Genomic DNA, 10,178 nt, shown 5'->3' on the forward strand with positions numbered 1-10,178 from the left:
CAATCTCATTTATTGAATGCTTACCATAGTCGATTGGCTATATGAATCACAACTTGAAACGTCCTTGTTCTAGTAAGATTAATATTTTCCATGGCTACGTAAAAAGTAGTAGAACTATAAGCTCTTTAAGAACCAAAACATGGAATCTAATTCAATGCAAGGATGCCAACAAATCTATGCTTTCATAGAAACAAATTCAAGGAGCCTCTTAGCATAAATGTGACCATGTTGGATAGGAATCTCCTTTGATTAACATTAGTTGACATTATTTAGCACATAAATACTTTTTGCAAAAACAATATGTATCTATTTTCTATATGATCATTGTAGAAAATATCAAATGTATAGGGATCATAAAAATATTAATTTCTAAAGAGGCATGGAGAAAACACAATTTGGTGGTTTACACATGAGAAAGAAAATGTAAAATAGAAAATAATTGGATAAAAGAGATTGGAAAACAATAAAATTTCTATGTTAAAGACTACTATGACAAAAAAATCACCTAAATAAAGTCATATTTTGAGGCATAATTTGAAGTATTTCTTTAGGTGCAATATTACAAGTATATAAGCAACAAATGCTTCTTATTTGCAATTTGTCTTTTTTTTCTTCAAATAAGAAATACTAATAGGTTAATGTATATTCATAGTTGTGACAACTCCATGTATAATTCAAAATGTTATCCCTTTTATCTAATCAATGACATATATTTTTTGTTGCTAATTCATTTAAACACATAATAACTTAATAAATGTAAACATAAATATCTATCATCAATTTTATGTTATATGGTGCCTCTTTGAAATTCATCTCTTTCTCACCCTTTTACATTAATTATTTGTCTAGAAATTTTGTTAATGTAGAATAGATAAACATTCACTTCATGCATTTTTAAGAATACTTCAACTTGGTTTTGGGTTCACCCACTCTTTATGTAAGACCTCCTACTCTCTTCTAACCCTTTTAAACTTAACCTTTTGCAATCTCGCTTCCATAGGTTATAGGTTATGTACCATAGTAATTGTGGACATGTGAAGGAAATATTATTTGATTACTAGCAGTAGCAAGAAAGATATTGATGTGGGAGAGAATCAAGAGTTCCCGTTCTAAATTTATGTGCCATTTATGCATATAGAAAAAAGCAATTCATTTTTTGAAATTGTTGAAAATATAAACATATAGGTTCCATATACAACACACATGTTTTATATAGATTTATTTTATTTTATATAACGTAGGAGATCAGATGGAATTCACATGGAAAAGCCACATGGAAGTAACATATACATCACTATTTTGTTTTAAACACTATTATACATTTGCTCTTAGAAAATTATCACCATTCCCTGTTTATTCATAAACCAACAATCCATTTCTAAATCTATTCTAGCAATTGGGAAGTTCACCAAGTTTCTGCACTTGGCCATGCATCTTCCATTTCAAATGATCTAATGGAAACTAGTAAATCATTATTTTATTCTAAATTTTATTTTTCATAAATGCTCAACATGTAAAATATCCTTTATACTCACACATATAGTTATAAGATCCACACCAATTTTTCATCATATTGTCTCACAAGACCAACTAACAAGTGACTATCATTTGTGTTTAACCTTTAGTTAATATTACTTGGAAACAAGAGGGTGACTTCTCATAGAAAAGTTTTCTATATACGTTTATAAATTATCTATGATAATGATTAATCCTATAAAATATTTTTTAATATATTATTCATGGACATTATTCCATGGATTCTTTATTATACATGAATCATTGGACAAAGCATTATTATTTTAAATAACATATAGCATTGATTCACTTTAGCATTCTATTTCCCCACTTACTCCATATGGTATTGTAGTGGCATGTTAGTTTTTTTGTGGCACTAAGATTGGTAAAAAGTGCATGGATTATCTCTTCCACATAAGAGTTAATCATATTATGTGAGATTTAATTGAATGAAAATAATCTACTATTAACATGGGTATTAAATGAATTTTAGTATATCATACTTGATGCTCCTCCCTCCAAGTTACATGAATTAGTTGAAAGCATGTCGAATTTTCTTTGTTTTTTATCTTTTAAGATGGTCAATTATAACATATTAAAAAAATCATTCTAATCAGACCCTCAATTATAACATATTAAAAAAATCATTCTAATTAGACCCTCAATTATAACATATTACAAAACTCATTCTAATTATTAATATAATTGAAAGTTCTCTTTATCCTACTTTTAAATGTATTCTTGTAGAAAAAACAGTCATAAAGCACCCATTAAAAGGTGGGTTCCTCATAGGGTTCTCTATCACTTGTGAAGCTTCTAAAGAGGATTTGGCTTATGAGCTATCGTTATGAATAATACTTATATTCCCATTAGATCCATTACTAGTGTTTTATATTGTTAGTCCTATTTCAATCTTACAACAATATAGAACTAATTGTGTTAAATATTTTTCCATAACACAATTTTCTATATAAATGCATCTTTAGTTATCTCATTATTCATTATTCAAACAGTACAAACACATATTCTCTGTTATAATTCCCTAAAAACTATGAATTTTTTTTATATTATCACATAATTATATATATATATATATATATATATATGCAAAAGCATAAATATATAATATATTTAAAAAAATAATATAATAATTTAGAAAATATAAAAAAAAATATTTGAATAAATGAATTTTAAAATTTTCCCGTCGATTTTCAAATTTCAAAAAATAAATATCCCACATATTTTCTAAAACAGACCTACTCAAATCTTCTTGACCATAATTTTTAACACTCCAAGGATTCCTTGCCCACAGATCGTCCACCAAATTTAAATATTGTAGAACTAGCAATATATCGTGCTCATTTATTTCCCAACAGTTCATTTTGATATGTAGATATTCACCTTGAGGAAGATCACGTCGCAGATTTGTGAGTTTGAGTGGATCAACTTGGAGAGTATGCTCACTTTTCCGGCACTCAATTTTCCTCCATCCACGCGTCAAGTCATCAATGAAGTAAATATTCCAAATGGGATACACATGAGAATCCCCCATATCGTACACATTTTCTGGGGCGTGAGATATTGCATACAGTGTACCAGACTTGGAGGATATCATACATCTTCCGTTATCCACTCTAACCAGTTTTCGGTCCCTTCGAAATTCAAATCAAGGAGACCCATATCTAGGAAAAAAATTCATGAAAATCAGAGCAAAAGTTGTGTTCTTTTCGTCTCCAATTACCCACATGTTCCTTTGAAAATCGTAGTGCATGGGAACGACTTGGGTAGTATCATTGGTGCCTGTATTTACCCAGCTATCAATATCTACTAAATACAGGTTTCCTTGCCGCAGGATGGGTGTAAGACCCCTGTTCAACTCCTGTGGACACTCTGGAAGAACTGACAATATTTCAGTCTTTACGTTTAAACACAACATGAATGCGCCATTTGTATTCGACAACAACACTATCAGTTGATCCCGTACTATTGCCTTCGCAATCCATTGCGAACGGTGGAATGGGAGTTGTTGACGTGAAAGCCCTATCGAAATTATCGTCTACATTTAGAATGTAACATGCGCGCAGAAAACAATTTTATGTCCGATCACTCTTGGTGATTTTTCTGGTAAAATCCCAAAAACAAACAAACTAAACACATAGAGGCAATGCTCTGTTTCCTTCTCTCCACAGGATCTTTTGCACAGGGAAGGTTAATTTTTTTTCTTGAGAATAGAGTATTACACACCGAGACAAAGAGATTTGTATTAATTAAAATATAATACATACTCATCCTCTTTTAGTGAGAGGGATTCACCAAAAATACATTCATCCAACTAAAAATAAAACTCTGTCTCCTCCTTAGAATTTACACTATGGTGTGTAAAAAACCATTTTCATTTACTGCTGTAAAACCCTTTTACATTTACTCGTGTGAAAACTATTTTACTCATACTACACTAAAACAATTTTTTAGATATGCAGTAATAATAAAAAACATTATCTCCTCACACTCCTTCCACTGCTGTGCAGTGTATATACTCTCTGCTTCAAAAAACAATGCATATGAAAACTTTCTACTCCCTCTGTTCTGTCTTTATGCACTGCTGTGCAATAACCTTGTTTTCTTTTGCTACCTCCTGGTCTGATTTCATCCCATGTGCGAAATGTAAAATATTACATCACTTAAACTTATGCGCTCCCCCTTGTTTTTCTTAGCTTGCACTGCTGTGCAAAAACCTTGGTTTTCGCTTCTCCTTCATTTCTCAATGGTGAACACTGCAAAAACTTAACATATATAATATGTATGCCATACAAAAAAAATATAATACGTAAGAGCATATGCCCATACCTCTGACTTATAAAAAAACATTAAAACTAAAGACTCTTACCAATACTTCTACGGACACAATTAAAGCATTGAATTTCTTTAACAGCGGTCAACCAAACTTCAACTTTACTCCACGCAAGTATTTAATGCAGCTTCGAGTGCATGTTTAAACGATGAACGGCGGAGAAAGAAGAACCCCATCAGAAGGCTGGAATGAATATCGGAAGGCCCCTTGTTACCGAACTTTACGTCCCTATATGGTAGGTGGTTTTGCAAAAAGTGCTGGACGCATGGAGAGATTTCACTGGATCGGACTCGACTCTCCGGAAACCGCTTTCATGAAAAAGTTGTCCGAAAATTTTCAGTGGTTTGCTGAGCGGTTTTCTACTGCCGTTGTTGTCCAACTCTCGGCGTCCGCAACCTCTGCCTGCAGTTGGAATTATACTTTCAACACTCCCCTTTAATTTCAACTGCTATTACAAAAGAGTCTTCCTCACATAGAGGGATTTACTAAAATATTGTTCCTCACATAGAGGAATTCACCAACTGCTTCACATGCAGTTCCACAACCAATCAAAAGAGTCTTCCTCTTAACAGAGGGATTCACCTGATACTGTGCTGAAGAGCACCTTCCTCTTGACAGAGGGATTGACCTGAGACCGTGCTGAAGAGAACCTTCCTCTTGATAGAGGGATTCACGAGTATATGCTGAAAAGCATCTTCCTCTTGAGAGAGGGATTCTCCAACATGCCTTCTTCAGAGGCACTTCAATCTGTCTCTTACATTCATTTAGCACATACGCGTTGCAGTGTATTGCCTTTTGTTTTGTCAACAGAACAACTTCAAAGATTTCACGCTATTGTGTTTTCTTTCTATTACATTTCACTTGCGCTACTGCGCATTCCCTTCCTGTTGTTTTCACAATGAACAACAACCAAAGCTTTACGCTGCTGCCTGCTCCCCTTAATTGATTACAATCACACTGTTGTTGTGTCTCACTTGCATTTCAGATGCAAAAAACAAAAACTGCATCCATATGCGTTGCTGCACTTCTACCTTCTCTCTCAACAAACAACCACAAAACTTACATTACAATCGATATCTGCAGTGTTGTGCATTTTTCCTTTTCTGCGCTCCTCTACGCTGTTGCGTCTTCTCTGCTCTCTGTCTTCAAAATTAACACTGTTGAAGCACTGCTGTGTCTGTCTCTTCTGGAAAAATTACTCTGTCTGAGCTTACAAATTTTCACACTTACTATAAAAAAACTGACTGCACTGTTGTGCATTTCATTCTCTGTCTCACCAAAAAAAATTACACTGCGCTGCACATGTTTCCCTTTCTTTTACTTCTTCGCACTACTGTGCATTTCATCACTTCCAAAAAAAATTTCCATCTGCTGCATATTACACTCACTCTGCTGTGTGTTTAATTTCACTGCATTCTCAAACACTGGGGATTTAAGCTTTGCTGCGTTTTGCCCTCTTCTCATTACCACAAAAAAAAAAATTCACTTCTGCACACTGCTGTATGTTTTTCTTCCTTTTGTTTTCAAAATGGACAATAACTAAAAAACTTCACTGCACTTACATTCGCACTGCTGTGCGTAAAAACATTTATTTTCACCACGCTGCTGCACTTCACATTTCAACGCTGCCCCTTTTTCTTCTATGCACTTCTGTGCATATTTCATTGCATATGTTATAAAAAACAAAGAAAAAACATTACATTTTTCAACACCACTGCGTATTACATTTCAGAGGGATTAACAAAAATATTTCATTTGCGCTCTACTGCACTGCAATACATCCTCCACGCAGTCTCCATGCCATGCAGACTTTTCTTCTCTGCTTTTATGGCAGATTTAATTCCGTATCTCTCCCCTATAACAAGATCTTCATCAAAGAATGTCTGTTAAAAGAGTTCAACAATAATGATCAATAATTACATGCTCGCCCTAACTGTATGCATTGTTTTCTTTCAACAAAGTTTTCTTAAAAGAAACTTAGATCAACTGAGGAGCTCAAGGGGCTTTCAGAATGTATTTCCTTCCTTCTCCATACTTGTGTAACTTTCTTCTTTTGCATGGGTTTAGCTTGCATAGGAGCCCATGTTAAGTTACAATCACGTGTCATATGCCCAATGTTATGACACTTGAAACATTTTACATTATTCATGAATAAGAATTCATGATTTCTTCTTGTAAAATTGTTTCTTAGAGGTTGTCGGGGACCATAAAATCTATCTCTATGAAATGCTCTACAGTCTTTTTCCATATGACCAAAGTTTGAGCAAGAATAACAATAACCAAAAAATGAACTTTGGTACCTGGGAGATGGAGGTTTCCTTGATGTACTTCTGAATCCTTGCTGCCTTGAGATCCTTTGATGATAACCTGTTGAGGGCCCTGAAATCGGGTTGACAACAAGGGGGATACCCACCCGGTCCGGAACCTGGTTGGCGGCTCCTTGCCCGTTTGGAGTAGCGGGTCTGACTGGGGGTAATGGGACCAATTTCCCAATGTGAGGGGTGTGCGTGTGTGTAGAGTTTGATGGTATTGATCTAAGGGTATTTTTAAGCTAATTTAATTCTAACTTCTAATCTAACCCTATGCTATTATAATCTAATGGAAAAACAATACATCTAGTCTATGCTAACCCGGGGTATTTTCTCTTATTATGCGATCTAAAAAGATTTCGAACAATAGCTGGTAATAAAGATCATTCAGCTATTATAAGAATATAAATCAATGAAGATAAACCATTCTGCATAAGAAGTTAGGCAAAACGGTTGTGAACAGCATATCGCATAATTAATTATTCATATGTCAAGCATAAACAAATGACTCCACCGTACAGAAGTGCCAAATGGTAATACACACATTCATACATTAACATATAAAGAACTCAGTTGCATATCACTTTAGGAATATAAGCAGAAATTAGACAAGAGATAAAAGTACCATTTATGACTGATTTCACTAATAAAATTCAAGGAATAACAATTTATTTCTACTTGTTCTAATATCTGCTAAGAGTACAGAAGTGCAACATCAGTAACAGACATTAAAATGCAAACATAAATAAATCTCGATCCATCCATTCATCAAAAACCTCCTCGGAGGGTGTAGAAGTGCATGTTCTGAGGATAAGTTTTTTGACAGATTTCCGGACCCTTCTCCAAATGCCATGAGAAGGGTTAAATACTACTAACTAATTGATCTTAATTACACAAATTTAGGGAACGGCTTCAAATGACCGCCCTTTTACTTAAAAGCAAATTTATTTCTAAAAATCAATTCTAATTTCTAACCGTTTCTGTATCTGTTCTTTAGTGCTGTAAGCAATGCGCTGTTCGCCCTGAAAGAGTGGTTTGGTTGTCCTTTCCTTTTGTTCGAGTTTGATAATTAGAAATGACAAGAGCTAGCACTTCTTTCTGACAGACTAAAAGATATTTTCGAAAACCTTTCTCTAGCTGGGTGTATTCGCTATGCGTACACTTAGTACAACCCAGTTTCTTTTCGAACTGATTTTGTTGTTTCTATTTCGGTTTTCGATCATGCGAATGACTCAATGAGTTAGGAGTCGCGCTGTATGAATAATCCCCTGTTTCGAGAATTGTTTCCGTTCTTTGTTCCAGGCTTTTCTGGAGCGTCTTCCTTCTCTTGCGCTTCTTTCTCTGCTTTACCAAGTCTGAGCTTCAGGATCTTTTGTAAACACGCTGCTTTTGTGCGCCTTTGACTCTGAATCTTGGATAGTCTATTTTCATCAGTGCCTATTGGGTGATACTCTAGAATCCGCGGTTCTGCTGCATGCAGCATCCATTTGCGGAGGCATCTTCTCTCTATTGTCTTATTGGCGCTCTTCCCTTTTCCTTAGATGTTTCCTGCATATAGATTTATATCAGTTGCATGTCTTGCAGTTTACGCAAAGAAGAAGGGAAATGATGAAAAGATTGACATGAAAGCATTAAATTCTAATGAATGCGTAATTCTCACACTCATCATGACTTGACTCTTCGATAAATGCGATGCAATCATTTCTGGATACTCAAGCATGCGGTCATTAATTTCCCTTAAGGCGCGCGTTCAATTTTGGGTCTACCGTGTATGTCGGAGAATTCTTGCGATGAGTCTTTTTTGCGATTGGTATCATAGTATCGAGGGCTGCGACGTCATTAAGTGTTATCGCAGATCATAGATATCGCAGATCGCATATCGCGAATATCACAGATCGCAGATCGCGGATATCGCATATTTCATTCAATTGCTTATGCTGCTTCATGCGACGCTTGCGATGTGCGATGTCGCATATCGGCGGTCGGTGGTTCCTTAAGGTTTTCTCTATAAGAGCGTTTTGAATGCATGCGACATGATGAACTTCGCGTCGCTTCTTCGCAGCTTTGCTTTTCGCGTTTAGGAAGCGCTTCACTCTCTCTTCGCGATGCGATCAAGCTTTAGGGAGAAAAATACAAAAACTTCAACAAAAATAGTTTTTGGATTTTATGTTCAGGGTCCCCCCTTTGCTTGGTGTTATTGCTAATATCAAACAAAGAGGGGGGGTTGTTGGTGACCACAACATAACCATTGCCTCTTGCCTCTTTGACATCAGCTACATTTCTTCTTGGAGCTGGTTTTCTGCTTGGAGTAGGATTTCTTCTATTGTACCCATGATTTTTCTCCTTGCCTTTGCTGGAACTAGGAGCATCACCATTTCTTTCTGGCTTCTTCACATCTCTTTTGCTTAAAGCACATTCATTCTCATTTGAAGGTTCACCTACATACCCGAGTCCTGATTTATCAGATGGAGATCTGTGATAGTTGAGCATGCCATCCAAGGCTTGAGAGCTCTTCATGATTTTGTTCATCCCTTCAACATTTTTCCTGAGGAGGACAATCTCTTCTTTCAATATTTCACACTCATTATTCTTCTTTGTAAGTTGTTCCTCAGTTTCTTCCTTGCTACGAGTAGCTTCAGCTGTTGCTATTTTAAGAGAGATGATATATGTCTTCATTTTGGAGATTTCTACTTGACTGCTCTCCATTTTCTTTTCAGCTCCTTATGCCTGCTTCCTGGCTTCTTGTAATTCAGACTTAAGGGAGGAGACCTCTACGTTGTACTGCCCAATCTCTTCTACAAGCTTGTTCACTCTCTTGTGCCTTTGTTCAAGTTGACTTGTCAAGACATCTTCCTACTTCTTTGCTTTATTCAATTGATTTGTCATGGATATGACTTCTTCATGATGCTTCCTTTTGCTTTGATCATGTTCCTTCTTAAGCTTGGCGAGCTCTTCATCCCTTTCTTTTACTTGAAGTTTGATGAGGTCAACCCTCTCACTTTCAGCTTCTATGATGGGTTCAGAATTTTCTTCTTGACTGATGATCATGGTCAATGCTCCCTTTGCATGAAGGTCATGAAGTCTGTCCCATATCTCCTTTGCTGATGAATATTTTCCTAGATTCTTCTTTACATGCAGTCCATCCAAGATTGTCTTTGCTGCTTTTGCATTGTACTCCTTGGATTCTTTATCCATCTTGTTATCATCAATCACTGGTTCCCAGATTTCAATCCCTTGAGGCTGTAAGAAAGTCCTCATTTTTATTTCCCACATATTAAAATTTCCATTAAACCTTGAAGCCTCAAATAGAATGCTTTCAAATAGATTGTTTTCTATTTTAGTAGAAGAGGGAGACACAACCTTAGGAGGATTGGAGGCTTTCTTCCTTGACCTTGCCATTCTTAACTATTTTTAAAATACCTCACTATGTTTTTAAATGACTCATTGTTTGTTCAACAACAACATAGAAAATTAATCTAAGAAATACCTGGATTTTTTTTGCC

Source organism: Pinus tabuliformis, chromosome 3_1 (genome assembly GCF_031772625.1).
Source record: "Pinus tabuliformis cultivar Carrire ecotype Pingquan chromosome 3_1, CPIR1, whole genome shotgun sequence".
Taxonomy (NCBI): domain Eukaryota; kingdom Viridiplantae; phylum Streptophyta; class Pinopsida; order Pinales; family Pinaceae; genus Pinus; species Pinus tabuliformis.